Source organism: Talpa europaea, assembly GCF_964194135.1.
Source record: "Talpa europaea genome assembly, chromosome: 5".
NCBI classification, from domain to species: Eukaryota; Metazoa; Chordata; class Mammalia; order Eulipotyphla; family Talpidae; genus Talpa; species Talpa europaea.
The window spans coordinates 116,181,923-116,195,353 of NC_140071.1; positions in this window are offsets into that span (position 1 = coordinate 116,181,923).

Below are 13,431 nucleotides of genomic sequence, written 5' to 3' on the forward strand. Positions count from 1 at the left end.
CTCGAGTTCGATCCCCGGTCAGGGAGTTACCCACATGGCGCAGCAGACCTCTCCTGCCTCACCCACTGCTCCCCTCAGCAGTGTATTTCAGTCAGTCTGCCTGTTCTCTTTCCCACTCTGTCTATGGTGAATCCTCTCACTTTCCACACCTCTGGCCTGTACCCCACTTCTTGTATGCATAAATAAAGCTTTAAAAAAAAAGATCGTTGTAATGGTCTGTGTGAGAAATAATAACATTAGTTAAGTTAATCTAGTTAATGAATGAATGGAAGCTTATACATGAATGTCTCCTATTGCTCAAGGTATGAGGCATTTTCATAATATATGTAATAGGAAACTATAATTTATTTTGATATGAGATGGGGTACAAATGAATAGATTAGATTCCAATGGTGCTTCTCGAACTTTAATGTATACAGACATTACCTGGGGGTTTTGTTAAAATGGTGATTCTAATTCACAGCATTGGGGAGGGACCTGAGATTCTGCAATCCTAACACATTCCCAGGAGCTAAGTCCTCCAAGGACCATCCTTTGAGAAATGAGGTATCAGAGAATCTTGCAAATAATTTAAAGGTTTAAAAAATGCCTGGCGGGCCTCCTCGGTGGTGCAGCGGTTGAGCGCTGGGTTGTGATGCTGCCCGCAGCCTCTGCAGCACCAGTTCCATCCCTGGCTGCTCCCCGGCCACCGGAGGAGGGTCCCACATGGCGCGCAGACCTCTCCTGCCGCCCGCTGCTCCCCTCAGCAGTGTGCTTCGGTCCTTCTGCCTGCTCTGCTCCCTGCTCTGGCTCTGGTGAGTTCTCTCACCCTCCCGCGCTTCTGACTGTACCCAGTGCTTGTATAAATAAATAAATAAATCTTAAAAAAAAAAAAGATTAAAAAATGCCTGGCACAATAAAGGAGCATGGATGTTGAAACCAGAGACCTTTGGCTTTAAGCCCAAGATTTACACTAACAAATTATTACTGAGTTCTCAGCTTGTTTCCTCATCTGTTGCTGGTGACTGACCAAATGTGACCTGCTGTGAAGATTAAGAATGATAACACACCGAAAGAGTTAGCATAATGCTTAGCTCTTAATGAACACTTAGTGAATATTTGTTCTGCAACAATCCCAACCCTGGTGGGTTCATCATCGGTTCAGGCAGCTTGAAAGAAAACCTTGGAGCCCTTGGCATCATCCTCACAGGTTAGGGGAAACAGGCCAGCAGGAAGACAGCAGCTTGGGCCCCCTGAGAATCCCTATAGGCTCTTTCATCTCTTAGCTGTTCTCTGATGCTCTCCACTGCTTTCCACTCTACTCTGCCACATGGTCCTCTGTTGCCTCCAGGTCTCTACTCCGTGTGCTTATATGTGCAGACTTTGGGCTCAGGCTCACCCACTTACGCACGCCCACACCACAGTCCAGGTGCGTCATCCTGCACGTGTGTAAGACCATAGGAGACGAGCATTAAAGCTAATGACAGGTATGTGGAAAACACCTGATCACTTCCATTTACCTTACGATATTATCTGTTGTTATGATTATTTTATGAAAGAGTGATTCACAAATCCCCTTTATCAGAATCACTATGGCTACTTTAAAACTCAGATACCTGGGGCCTGTCTGGTAGCCTGGGGGTTAAGTCTCAGGGTTATCACTGCCACCTGGATCTGGCCAGGGAGCTGGCCCACATATGGCTCTGCTGACATCTCCTAACTCGCCTGCTGCTCCCCTTGGCAGCACATTTCAGTGGCTCTGCCTGTTCTGCTCCCCACTCTGTCTCTGGTGGGTCCTCTCACCCCCTGCGCCCCTGGCCTGTACCCCTGACATGCATCCCAGCTCCTCTATGCAAAAATAAATAAAATCTTAGAAAAACAAACTTAGATACCTGGACTGGGTATCAAACTAGTGAACAGAACTTCTAAGGAGGATGAACATTTTTATTTATTTATTATATATATATATTTTATATCCTTGTTCATTTGTATACAATGCTTGATTTCTCCTCTCAGGTGTAATTCCCATAAAATTTCAACCCCCACATCACCTCTGAACTGTCACCATAATCCCTTGTGCTCTTCCCTCCCCTGTATTAACCCTTTCCTCCCCCACTCCCCTACTGTATGCCTCAGGTCTATGGTCTGCCTGCAAGTTTTGTCTTTTTCCTGTAGGTGTCCAAAAATTTAACTCAATTCTGACACTCACACTTGCAGATAATGTCAGATCCTTCAGGTTAAAGTTTCAGTCCTTATACGATTGCTCCTAACTCCCCATCCCCATCAGAAGTACAGGTTGTCTCCTGTGCTTCTGATCCACCAGCTATAGATCCATCTTCCAATCACCCCCTCTTCAAGCTCAATTATTTTGCTAGAGTGGCTGTAGTACTCAGAAAAAAATTTACTTACTAGATTACTGATTTATTATAAAAAAAATATTAGCCTAGGTACAGACAGATGGAGAGATGCACGGGCAAAGTATATAAAAGAGTGCGGAGTTTCCATGCTCTTCCCAGACAAGCCACACTCTCAATCTTCATGTGTGCACCAACCCAGAAGCTCTGTGAACCCCATCCTTTTGGGTTTTGTGGAAATGGCACTACATTGGCACCATTGAGGAAATCATTGGCCACTGATGATTGATTCAACCTTCTAGCCTACTCCTCTCCCTGGAAATCAATGTTGGGACTGAAATCTCTAGCCCTCCATTTCTAGTGATTCTCCTGGCAACCAGTCCCCATCCTTAGGTAGATCCAAAAGTTACCCTGTTAACATAACAATAGCTAATTCTATGTTCTCATCTTAGAAAATTCCAAGGGTTTTAGGAGTTCTGTACCCGACCAGTGATAGAAGACCAAATATCTATTCTTACTATAAGTCACAGGGATCCCAAAAGGCGAGTGTGATACTATGATGTAGGAAATGTCACTGCTAAGTTTTCTTTCCTTGGTTAGATTCTGGGATCAGATTCTGTCTCTTTTACCAGTGAGCCTGGAGGACTCAAGACTAAGTGTCCAGTGTCAGCAAACCCCTCAGCATAAAGTGGTTTTTGTGCTCAGATACTTTCCCTTGGCTTCCAGCTTCAGGCTTTCCCCCAGAATTTAGCATGGCAGGCCCCACAGTACCTTCTCAGTCAGTATCCAACATTTTTCATTTAGAGAAAATGTTGGAACTGAATTCTTGTTTGTATAGAAGATTACAATTCACAAAATCTCTTTCTACTTTGAACACGCCCCTTAGCCAGCCAGAGTGAATTTTAGACCTACTTGCCGGGTCTGGGCTTGATCATTTCATCCAACAGGCATGATATTTTCTACAGTTGACTCCCAGGTGCCCAAACCCCGACCATTAACATAAACAAATTCAATTGTGAGCTTGCTGTGAGCTCATCTGCAGGCGAGCTCTGGCAGGCAGATACCAGGCAGGGCTGCTTTCCCTGTGAGCCTCATCCTTGAACAGTGTGGAGAAAAATAAGTGGGGGCGGCAAGGATGGAATCTGGGTGAAGGGGAGACGCAGCAAATGGTGGAGGGGGCTGAGCTATCCAGTGATTAGAAAAGTTAGCTGGCTTTGGCTAGAATTAGGGACCTTGGTTTCCATTCATGTGAGGCTTATAAAGCAGGAGCCTCCCTAGAGAAGGAATGAGTTTTTAGAAAGAATAAGACTCAGTACAAAACAGGAAGTGGTTATAGTTAATTGACCCAAAGCTGGACCTGAAAGAAATAGCTGCTAATAAGAGTGGAATATTGGGGAATGTGAAGCTCCAATGTTTCCAGGAGCAGAGCATCGGGGGCCGTAGGTATGAACAATTTAGAGAAAATTCAGTTAGGGGTGCGAGGGGACAGAACTGTTCACCTGTATTTCTTTTCTGGCGACTTTCCCCTCTATCAACAGCTTTTTCTTTCTACCATTTGTATTTCCTATCCACATTATGTCTCCTTCTCTCTGCTTCTTTGAACAGTGAATTTAGAAAGAAACAGTGAGTTTGCATGACTGACCCTAGCAACAGAATGTTTTCCAGGACCACATTTCTCGAAGAATATGCGCAATTCTTCTGTAAGGTCCTGGTGTAGGAGAAGCAGGCATCTTCCTCAAGGGTTACTTTCCTTTGAAATATTTGGAAAAATGTTTTTTTCCTTTTATTCAAAGGAATTATCTTTGTAGAAAGGGGATCGAACTTGTGCTGCAATAGCTGGGATGGAACTCAAGGCCCTAGAGGGATAGAGCTGAGTCTTAACCCATAGGCCACCAAGGGGACCCTCAAATATATTCTCTTTATATTATTTTTCATGGTGCAAAGTAAATAAAATGGAAGTGGGGTTCTGGCCCCACTTTTTAAAAATGTGTATTTTTAAAATTTTTTCACTTTGATTTTTTTTTAGACTTAGAGGAAAATTGCAAAGATAGTGAGTACAGAGTTCCCATATACTCTGTGCCCAGTTTCTCCTATTAACATCTTATATTAGTAAGGCATATTTTCACAACTAATAAATATTGATACATTGGTATACACTAGCAATGTGTATAGCATTTCCTCAGTTTTGGCCTAATGTCCCTTTTCTGCTCGGGATACTGCCTGAGATAGGACATTACATGTAGTGGTCATTTTGATAAAAAGGAAAATCTACCATTGCGTCATTTGTAGGGAAAATAGAATATTGAATTCAGAGCAAGCTGGGGGTTAGGCTTTTAAACACTCCAAGGGAAACAAGAGCTCCCCCTAGTGTTTAATATAGAAAATTGCACCTTGACTTTCAAATAGGGCTAATAATGAAGATTTGTTTGTTTTGGAAATAATAAACATCATGGTTAAAAATATCATCAATAATAGATATATTCAACCATTTAAAAATGGCAAACTGGACCTCCCTGGTGGTGCAAGGGGTTAAGATTCAGCACTATGAAGCTATATGCAGCCACTACCCAGCCAAGGAGCAACCCACAGGGCACAGCAGACTTCTCCTGACTTGCCCGCTGCTCCCCTCAGCAGTGTACTTCAGTCAGTCTGCCTGTTCTGCTCCCCACTCTGTCTCTAGTGAGTCCTCCTACCCCACCCCCCGCACCTCTGGCCTGCACCCCAGCTCTTGCATGCATAAATAAATAAATCTTTGGGGGAAAAAATGGCAAACAACCTCAATAGCAAAATGTGCTTGAAGAGAGAGGGAGCCTGGGATCTGGCAGACACTCCTGTAAAGAACCCGCAGAGTCTGCAAGTGGGTATCCCCTACAGGGCTAACTAGGGCCTCCTAGGGGATGACTAATCAAGGACTGATGAGCAATTTTCAGTGGGTTTACATTCCTTTAGATTCATGAATCAGGATTAATGAATCTAAAAGCTAAGACATTTATGACTCTGACACCAATTATAATTACGGATTTTTTTTTACCACACCATCAAACAATTCTCTGCCACTGGCTGGGACATTACAATTCAACTCTGACTCTATCACCGGGCTATAGTTTCGGGTCCCATCCTACAAGACTGCTCCCCAATCCACTTCAGATGACAGTTTCAACGACCTTCTATCTTGGGCTTATTTTGCTAAAGGGGCTCACGGGATATTTTACTCACCAGATTACAGGTTTAGTATAAAAGGATACAACTCAGGAACACACGAGTGAAAGAGAAGCGCAGGGCGAGGTCTGGGGGAGAGGCTCGACACTTCCCTGCTCCCTTAAAACCACTCTCCTCAAATCCCCAGGAGTTCAGCAACCTGCAAGCCCTCAGAACCCCCATTTTTTGACTTTTTTAGGGAAGCTTCAGTATATAAGCATGTTTAATTAAATCACTGACCACTAGTGACTGATTAAACAACAGCTTTTCTCCTTTCCCTGGATGTGATTGGATCAATCACAAAATTGATTCTTCTAATCACCAGCCTCCTCCTGAGGTGAGGTCCCAAAGTCATCTCGTTACTATAACAAGAGACACCTTAAGGCTGTCCTCACTTAGGAAACTCTAAGGGTTTTAGGAACTGTATCCGGAACAGGATGAAGAACAAATACATATTTCTTATTATAAATTATAATATCAAGCCTATGTATATATATTTTTAAAGATTTATTTATTTATGCATACAAGAACTGGGGTACAGGCCAGAGGTGTTAGTCCTAGAAGCCCTCAGTTCAAAACAATTCACATGTTAAAGAGGCATATTTGGGGATCTGCCCATTCTGATTCCCCAAGGCTTCAACCTTGGCTTTTTTGCAGTATGACTAATAATTAGTATCTAGAGAAGAAACAAATCTAATGCACGCAGAAGATAATCATGTCTTACTGATGAGTTTAAATCTTCAAGCAATAGTCACATCATACTCACCATCAATTTGAGAGCTTCAGAAAAAGATTTTAATTTAAAAATAACTAAAAAATTGTAAAGGTTTTTGAAACTTAGCTAAGCTTCTATTATTTGAAAAATTCAGTTGTTATTTAGTTATTCTAAATTTAATTATATAAGAATTGGGGTACAAGCCAGAGGTATGGGGGGGGTGAGAGGATTCACCAGAGACAGAGTGGGGAGCAGAACAGGCAAATGTACTGAAATACACTGCTGAGGGGAGCAGCGGGCGGCAGGAGAGGTCTGAGCGCCATGTGGGACCCTCCTCCAGTGGCCGAGGAGCAGCCGGGGATCGAACCGGCGCCGCAGAGGCCGCGGGCAGCTTCGCAACCCAGCGCTCAACCGCTGCGCCACCGGGGAGGCCCCAATTTATAGTTATTGCTTTCATCGGTCATACATATTTTAAAGAACTCAGAAGAAAAATTTTCTTTTATATTTAAATATATATACACGGGTATACATATATACATGATATATATGCATACACATACATACATATACACATATATACACAAAACATTTGTTTTTCCATCAGTCCCTCTGTCATTTCCTTCAAAGCAAGTCTGCAGACAAAAAATTCATTTTCCCTCACCCCCTATGTCTTTATTTTCCTTCAATCCCTGAAGAAAATTTCCAGTGGATAGAGAACTCAGTTGATAATACTTTTTTTTAGGAATGTAGAAATATGAGTTCACCACATTCTGGCTTCCATGGTTTCTGATGAAAAACCCATCATTTAAATTGTAGTTCTATTTGTAATATGTTTTTTTCTGATTACCTTATCTTTGATTTTCAGCAATTTAATTACAACATATGTTATATGTTTGAGTTTATTCTGAGTTAAGCAGTTTAATAATGATGTGTCTAGGTGTGGTTTATCAACTGGGATAGGTTCAGACTGCTGAGATTCCTTTGTTTTGTTTTTATTAGTTGTCTTCTTAAATAGAGCATTAAAAAAAGTCATCTGAGGTGGTAATTTAAAAAATATGGGATACTCCATGAATTTTCATGTCATCCTTGTATCCTATGAGCCATGCTGTTATTTGTATTATTCCAGCTTTTTAACATATGTATTGCTGAGACAAGCACAGAGATTCTTGAATTGCAAGTTTTTTTTCATTAAATGTGGTAAATTTTTTCACCATGTTTTCAAATATTTTTCTATACCAACCACTTTTTCTTCCTTTTCTGGGATTCCAATATTGGAGTGCTAGAGTCGGTCATTCAGCTCATAAGAGCTGATTCTGAATATCTCTTCCTAATTCCATGTTCACAGACATCATGTTGTTAGCTTGAAAATGGCCACAGTGGGAATATTGGACATTGGAAAAAGCTACAGACAAGGACTGTTATTTGGAGGACCAGGTTATTACCAGACTCCAGTGACACAAATGTTAGACCTTTTGATATTTGTCCTCAGGTTTCTGAAGATCTTCTTATTCCATTTTGTTTCTGATTTCTAGATCGAATAAATTCTACTAATACCCCTTCAACATCACTGACTCTTCTGTCACATCTAGATCATTTATGTTGACATTCATTGCCTTTTTTGAGTCAATCACATTTTTCAGGTTCTTTATATGTTGAATAACTGCAGATCACATGCTAAAAATATTCATTAAACAATGTTGACTTTAACTATCAACCCAGACATGTTCAGACTGCAAATTCTGCTCCATCTCTGCAAATTCTGCTCCATCTCTGCAGCTCCATCTAATGTCAGTTCATTTTACAAAAGCCTTATTATGCTGTGCTGGTGCTATCTCACACTTACTCAATAGTCTGTATCATGTTTAGTGGTTTATTCTTCAAACTCTTTGCTATGCTGTTTTGGGGATGTCCTGAGTTTGTGCAGCTAGCGGTAACCTTGGAGCTTGAGCTAATCAAAAGAGAGTAAGAGGACTTGGTTCTCCAGCTCTCATCTCTCTGGATTCCCCACTTGTCCCACAGGGACCTATTGCCTTGTCCTCTGATATACATTGGGTTTCTCTTGGAATTTTAGCTCCACCACTATTTCTATAGTTTGACCCAGGTCACCTTCATGATGAAGAGTAGAAAAGTGAAGATTATCCTCACATTCTTCAGACTGTAATGGCTCTTTTCCCATTTCCTCTGTCCAGAAAGACCAGGTTTCCATCTGTTTAACTGTTGGCACTGTCTGCTACTGGAGCTTGGCTGGGGGCTTATCTGTGACACACCATGAAAGAAGAGAAAATAAATGTACCCAGCATTTTGTAGCTCCTTGGAGACAGCTGTGATAGCTTTACTGGGTCCCCTTCCCTGACTCAGTATTCTCTGGCAGTTGCCTTTTGCATTTTGTCCAGATTTTGAAGTAGGAGAGAGAAGTTTTTGAGAGCTGACTCCATTTTGACTATACTCAAGTTCAAAGCTGCATTATTTTTGAGACCCAACTGCCCTTCAACATTAAAATATGGAAATTATGATGTATTTATACAATAAAATTGCAATGAGAATGTACAAACTGTAATGTCATCAACAAAATATGGTGAATCTCATTATTTTTGTTGAGTCCTTGAGAGAAACCCCCTTTTTAGACAGAACAAAATTATCAAGTATATGGTTCCATGGATATAAAGTTCAAAAATTGGTAAAACTAAATTATGTTGGAAGTCAGGTAGCTGTTATGTTTGAAGAGGAGGAAGTAGTGTCTAGCATGTGGTATTAGGAAACCTTTTGGGATGCTATGAATAGCTTATTTCTTGTCTCCATGATGGTTCAACATGTCATTTAGAAATAAATCATTGAGGACGTCCCTGGTAGCGGAGGGGGTTGAGACGCAGCCTATGAAGCTGTCCACAGTCTGCAGCACGAGTTCGATTCCCTGGCCGGCCAGGGGGCAACGCACATGGTGCAGCAGACCTCTCCTGACTCACCCGCTGCTCATCTCAGCAGTGTACTTCGATCAATTTGCCTGTTCTGTTCCCCACTCTGTCTCTGGTGAATCCTCTCACCCTCCCTCCCCCGACACCTCTGGCCTGTACTCCAGCTCTTGTATGCATGAATTGATAAATTTTTTAAAAAAGATTTGTTTATTTACACAAGCACTGGGTACAGTCAGAAGTGTGGGAGGGTGAGAATCCACCAGAGCCAGAGCGGGGACAGGACAGGCAGACTGACGAAATACACTGCTGAGATGAGCAGCGGGCGAGTCAGGAGAGGTCTGTGCGCCAAGAGGGACCCTCGCCAGGGGCTGGGGATTGAACCAGTTCTGCAGAGGCTGTGGGCAGCTGCGCAGCCCAGCACTCAACTGCTGCGCCACGGGATAGGCCCTGATAAATCTTAAAAAAAAAAGAAATAAAATTGGGCCTCCCCGGGGTCGCAGCGGTTGAGCGCTGGCTTAAGAAGCTGCCCGCGGCCTCTGCAGCGTCGGTTCGATCCCCGGCTGCTCCCCGGCTATTCCCCGGCTACCGGAGGAGGGTCCCACATGGCGCGCAGACCTCTCCTACCGCCCGCTGCTCCCCTCAGCAGTGTACTTCAGTCCTTCTGCCTGTTCTGCTCCCCGCTCTGGCTCTGGTGAATTCTCTCACCCTCCCGCACTTCTGACTGTACCCAGTGCTTGTATAAATAAATAAATAAATCTTTAAAAAAAAAAAATCATTGAGCTTAACAGTAGTCATTTGTTTTGTATACCTTTTTGAACATATTTTATGCATCAATTTTTTAAATATTTGAAAAATCAACTCTTGGTGCAAAGGACATCCTCAAATTTAAGACACTGATTACATATAGAATTAAGTGCTTTTTCTTCTTTATAATTGCCATATTTCTCTAGTTTTCAATAAACATGCATAATTTTTCATGTCTACAATCAGGAATTGAGAAATAAGTGCCAAGCTTTTGGTATCAGTTAATGTATACCTCTGTTCAAAAGTAAATGCCTATCCACATTTTAAGTGAAAAATAAATTCTCATCTTTAACAGAAGACTTTCTACCCTTCCACTTAATATTTTATAATAGTGGTATGCCAGCACTTAAATATTTGGATGGTGGAGTTGCAGACAACCATTATTTTCACCTTTATATTAATATTTTAATTTTTATGTTAAACCAACTTAAAGTCTCTATTACCTTCAAAATCAAAACAGAGATTTTTTCTTTTGTTTTCTAATGAGAAAACATTAAGGTTACCAGTATAAATAAAGAATTGGTTTGGAATCGGCATGAAGTTCGTTTTAACTGAAGTGTATTAAGCCACAAGTGAAATCTGTTCCACTTTAAGTCTAGGAACCAGTCATTTAGCCCATTCAGATTTATATTTAGGATAATTCAAAATATGTAACGGCTTGCTATTTTGGCATCATGCTCACACGAACAGCCTGTGCACTATCTCCCAAGTTAATTTTGCTAATCATTTATTCTACTTTTGTAGCTCAAAGCAAAACGGATACATCAAATATTGCATAAAAGCCTCCATGAGTTTTCCTGTTGCAGAAAATATAGAACTAGTGGAAGTAAATTTCTCATCCACTGATTTAGAAGTATATTGACATTTAATTTTAAATGTTTCTTAAAAGTTTCTAGGTTGGTTTGAGAGAAAAATTAAAACAGGAAGGTGCCACCAGTTAGGCTAACTGTAACACAGAGAATAGTTAAAACTTCTGAAAGGAATGTGGAAAATTAATTAAACAGTGTATAATTCTTAATACTTTCCATTCATCCATAAGAGAAAATATGTACATAATCTACTTACTATTCATATTTGGTTTAAAAATGTATTAATTTTTCTTCTTGGAAATGCTTATATAATGATTTTTTGCTTTTTATATATCCCAGCTTTTTCCAACCAGTTATCAGTAAGTGAAAAAGTTTCAGTAACATACTAATTTAGAGTAAACTAAAAATGTAGCCCAAATAATCCACATATAAAGTAACCAGGACAGAGATAAATATGATATATGACACATTCCAACCACATGAAGATCAAGCCTGAGTGAGCAATATTATTTGGGTTTGTGTGTATTTAAAAAAAAATTAACTGAGAAATTTATTAAAATCAATTGTAGGCAAGTGGGGTGGGGAGGATTCTTACCATATCCGGAAATTAATAAAACACTTGAAAAAACGAATATAAATTTAATAATAAACATTATGGTCAGGCTGTTTATTAAGGAGGCAACCACACATACAAGTTCAGCTATAGAAATGTTTGCAAATCAAATTTCATGTGATCTAAAAGGACCATGCGTAATGTCAAAACTGGACGTCTGTACAGTCAATAAAAAGTTAATTCAAACATACATAGTCTAGATCATTCTAGAGTTATACAAACATCTGGGGCCACATATGTATCTATTTCCTTTCAAAAAAAACTTTTTTTTATAAAAGTGATGTATTGAGATAATAATTTTAAAAAGTATCTGACAATTATGAATGGTCCCCAGTTTTACAAAATGTGATTTCCAGGGTATGAAAACTGAAAAAAGTCAACTCTTCAAAGAGTGTTTTATATTATACAAACAAGTTTTGTAGAAAAATGATCCAGCAAATGCTTGAGTTAAGAATATTTATATTTTTTTCCAATTCTTTACACTTTTTATTAACACACTTACAAAAAAATAACATTCAAACACTGAGAAAATTAAATAACTTTGGAAGCAGAGCTCATAGTTTTCTGCTTACATATAAGTGACAATTCTGGGCTGTTGGCACAAAAAAATTATCAACATTCATAAAACCCTTACTACTATATATCAAACATAAGTTAAAATCATAGGCACTAGTTTATAAAATCCACATTTCTTCTGTGCGACTAACCACAGTGAATCCTTAGACTTTCCCAAAGAGAAAAATTGGCAATACACAAAGGCATTCTAGTAAAAAGGCAATTTTTCTCTTTAGGAAACTAAAAGCCAATAGTCTGTGGTAGTACAACAGCAGGTAAAATAATACTTTACCCAACTCAGATCCAAAGAAGTTTTTAACAAGTGATGTAATATTTTAATTAAAAAAAATAGACTTTTTTTCTGATGCAGCCATTTAAAAACAAAGTTAAATAACCTGAATACTCCTTTTGAAACCAATAATCTAACCTAAAAATTGTAATGGGTGTTTCATAATAGTTAAAATTTATCTTAATTATTAGATTGCAGCATATCTGTCTTGCACTGTTGCACTGAAAACTGAGACCTATTTTGTTTTGTCTATATGTGATTTTAAAAAGAGACAGTGGCTAGTTCTTTTACTTAGATTTTTACATGAGATACCCCTCCCCCCACCCAAAGCAGATGCTTTCTTTTATTTTCCTCTAAAAAGCAACATTTTTGAGATCATCATCATGTGGAATTCTGGCGCCATCCTTTCCTGACCCATTCCCATTGCCCTCAAATCCAAGGATAAAATTTTCTTCCTTGTATTACACATCAAAATATACTAGCACTGGCTGGCAGTTTAACTTTCCATTGCTTGTGCTAATGAATGACTCCCTATCTGTCAAGCTAATAAAACTACGATGGTGTCAGTCTCGGCAGGTTGGGGGTCTTGGCTTTCTGCTTCACCATTCTCTCAACCTGTTAACCTTCCTACTAACCTGAATATCAAGCCTCCCATTTCTCTCTCAACTTCTTTTGCCAACTTACAGAATGTCTTTGAATAACAGGAAATGAACTTATGTTCAAATTTCTAAAATCCTTTAGGTACCTGATAGACAGTATTTAGAGCTGTTCAAATACAGTATCTAAAAAAAAACCATTAACAAAAATGAGAAGCCTGCTGCAGAAGGAAGTTTTAATCCGATAATAGTCTGACAAAACCAAAATAAGTAATTTTCAGGACATACATAAGAGCTATTAGAAAGCAAGTATTCAACAGGTTTTGAGTCACATGTAGGGAGGTTGTTACCAAAAATGCAAAAATTTATATAAGGCAGAATCTAAGTCAAAAGGGACAGTATTACCAAAGAATGTTTTATGCAGTTACTCAGTTTAAAGTGAATAAATTTAAGTAGGATTCAGCAGGCTATATTTTCCTACCAAATGATAACCGTTGTGTCAATTAATGGTAAAACCAAAACTGTCATTACCAGAGATTTGTAGGTTAAGTGCATAGATTTTTTTTTTTCCCTCTCTCTCACTGTATGGTTTTGTTCCAGGTTGTAA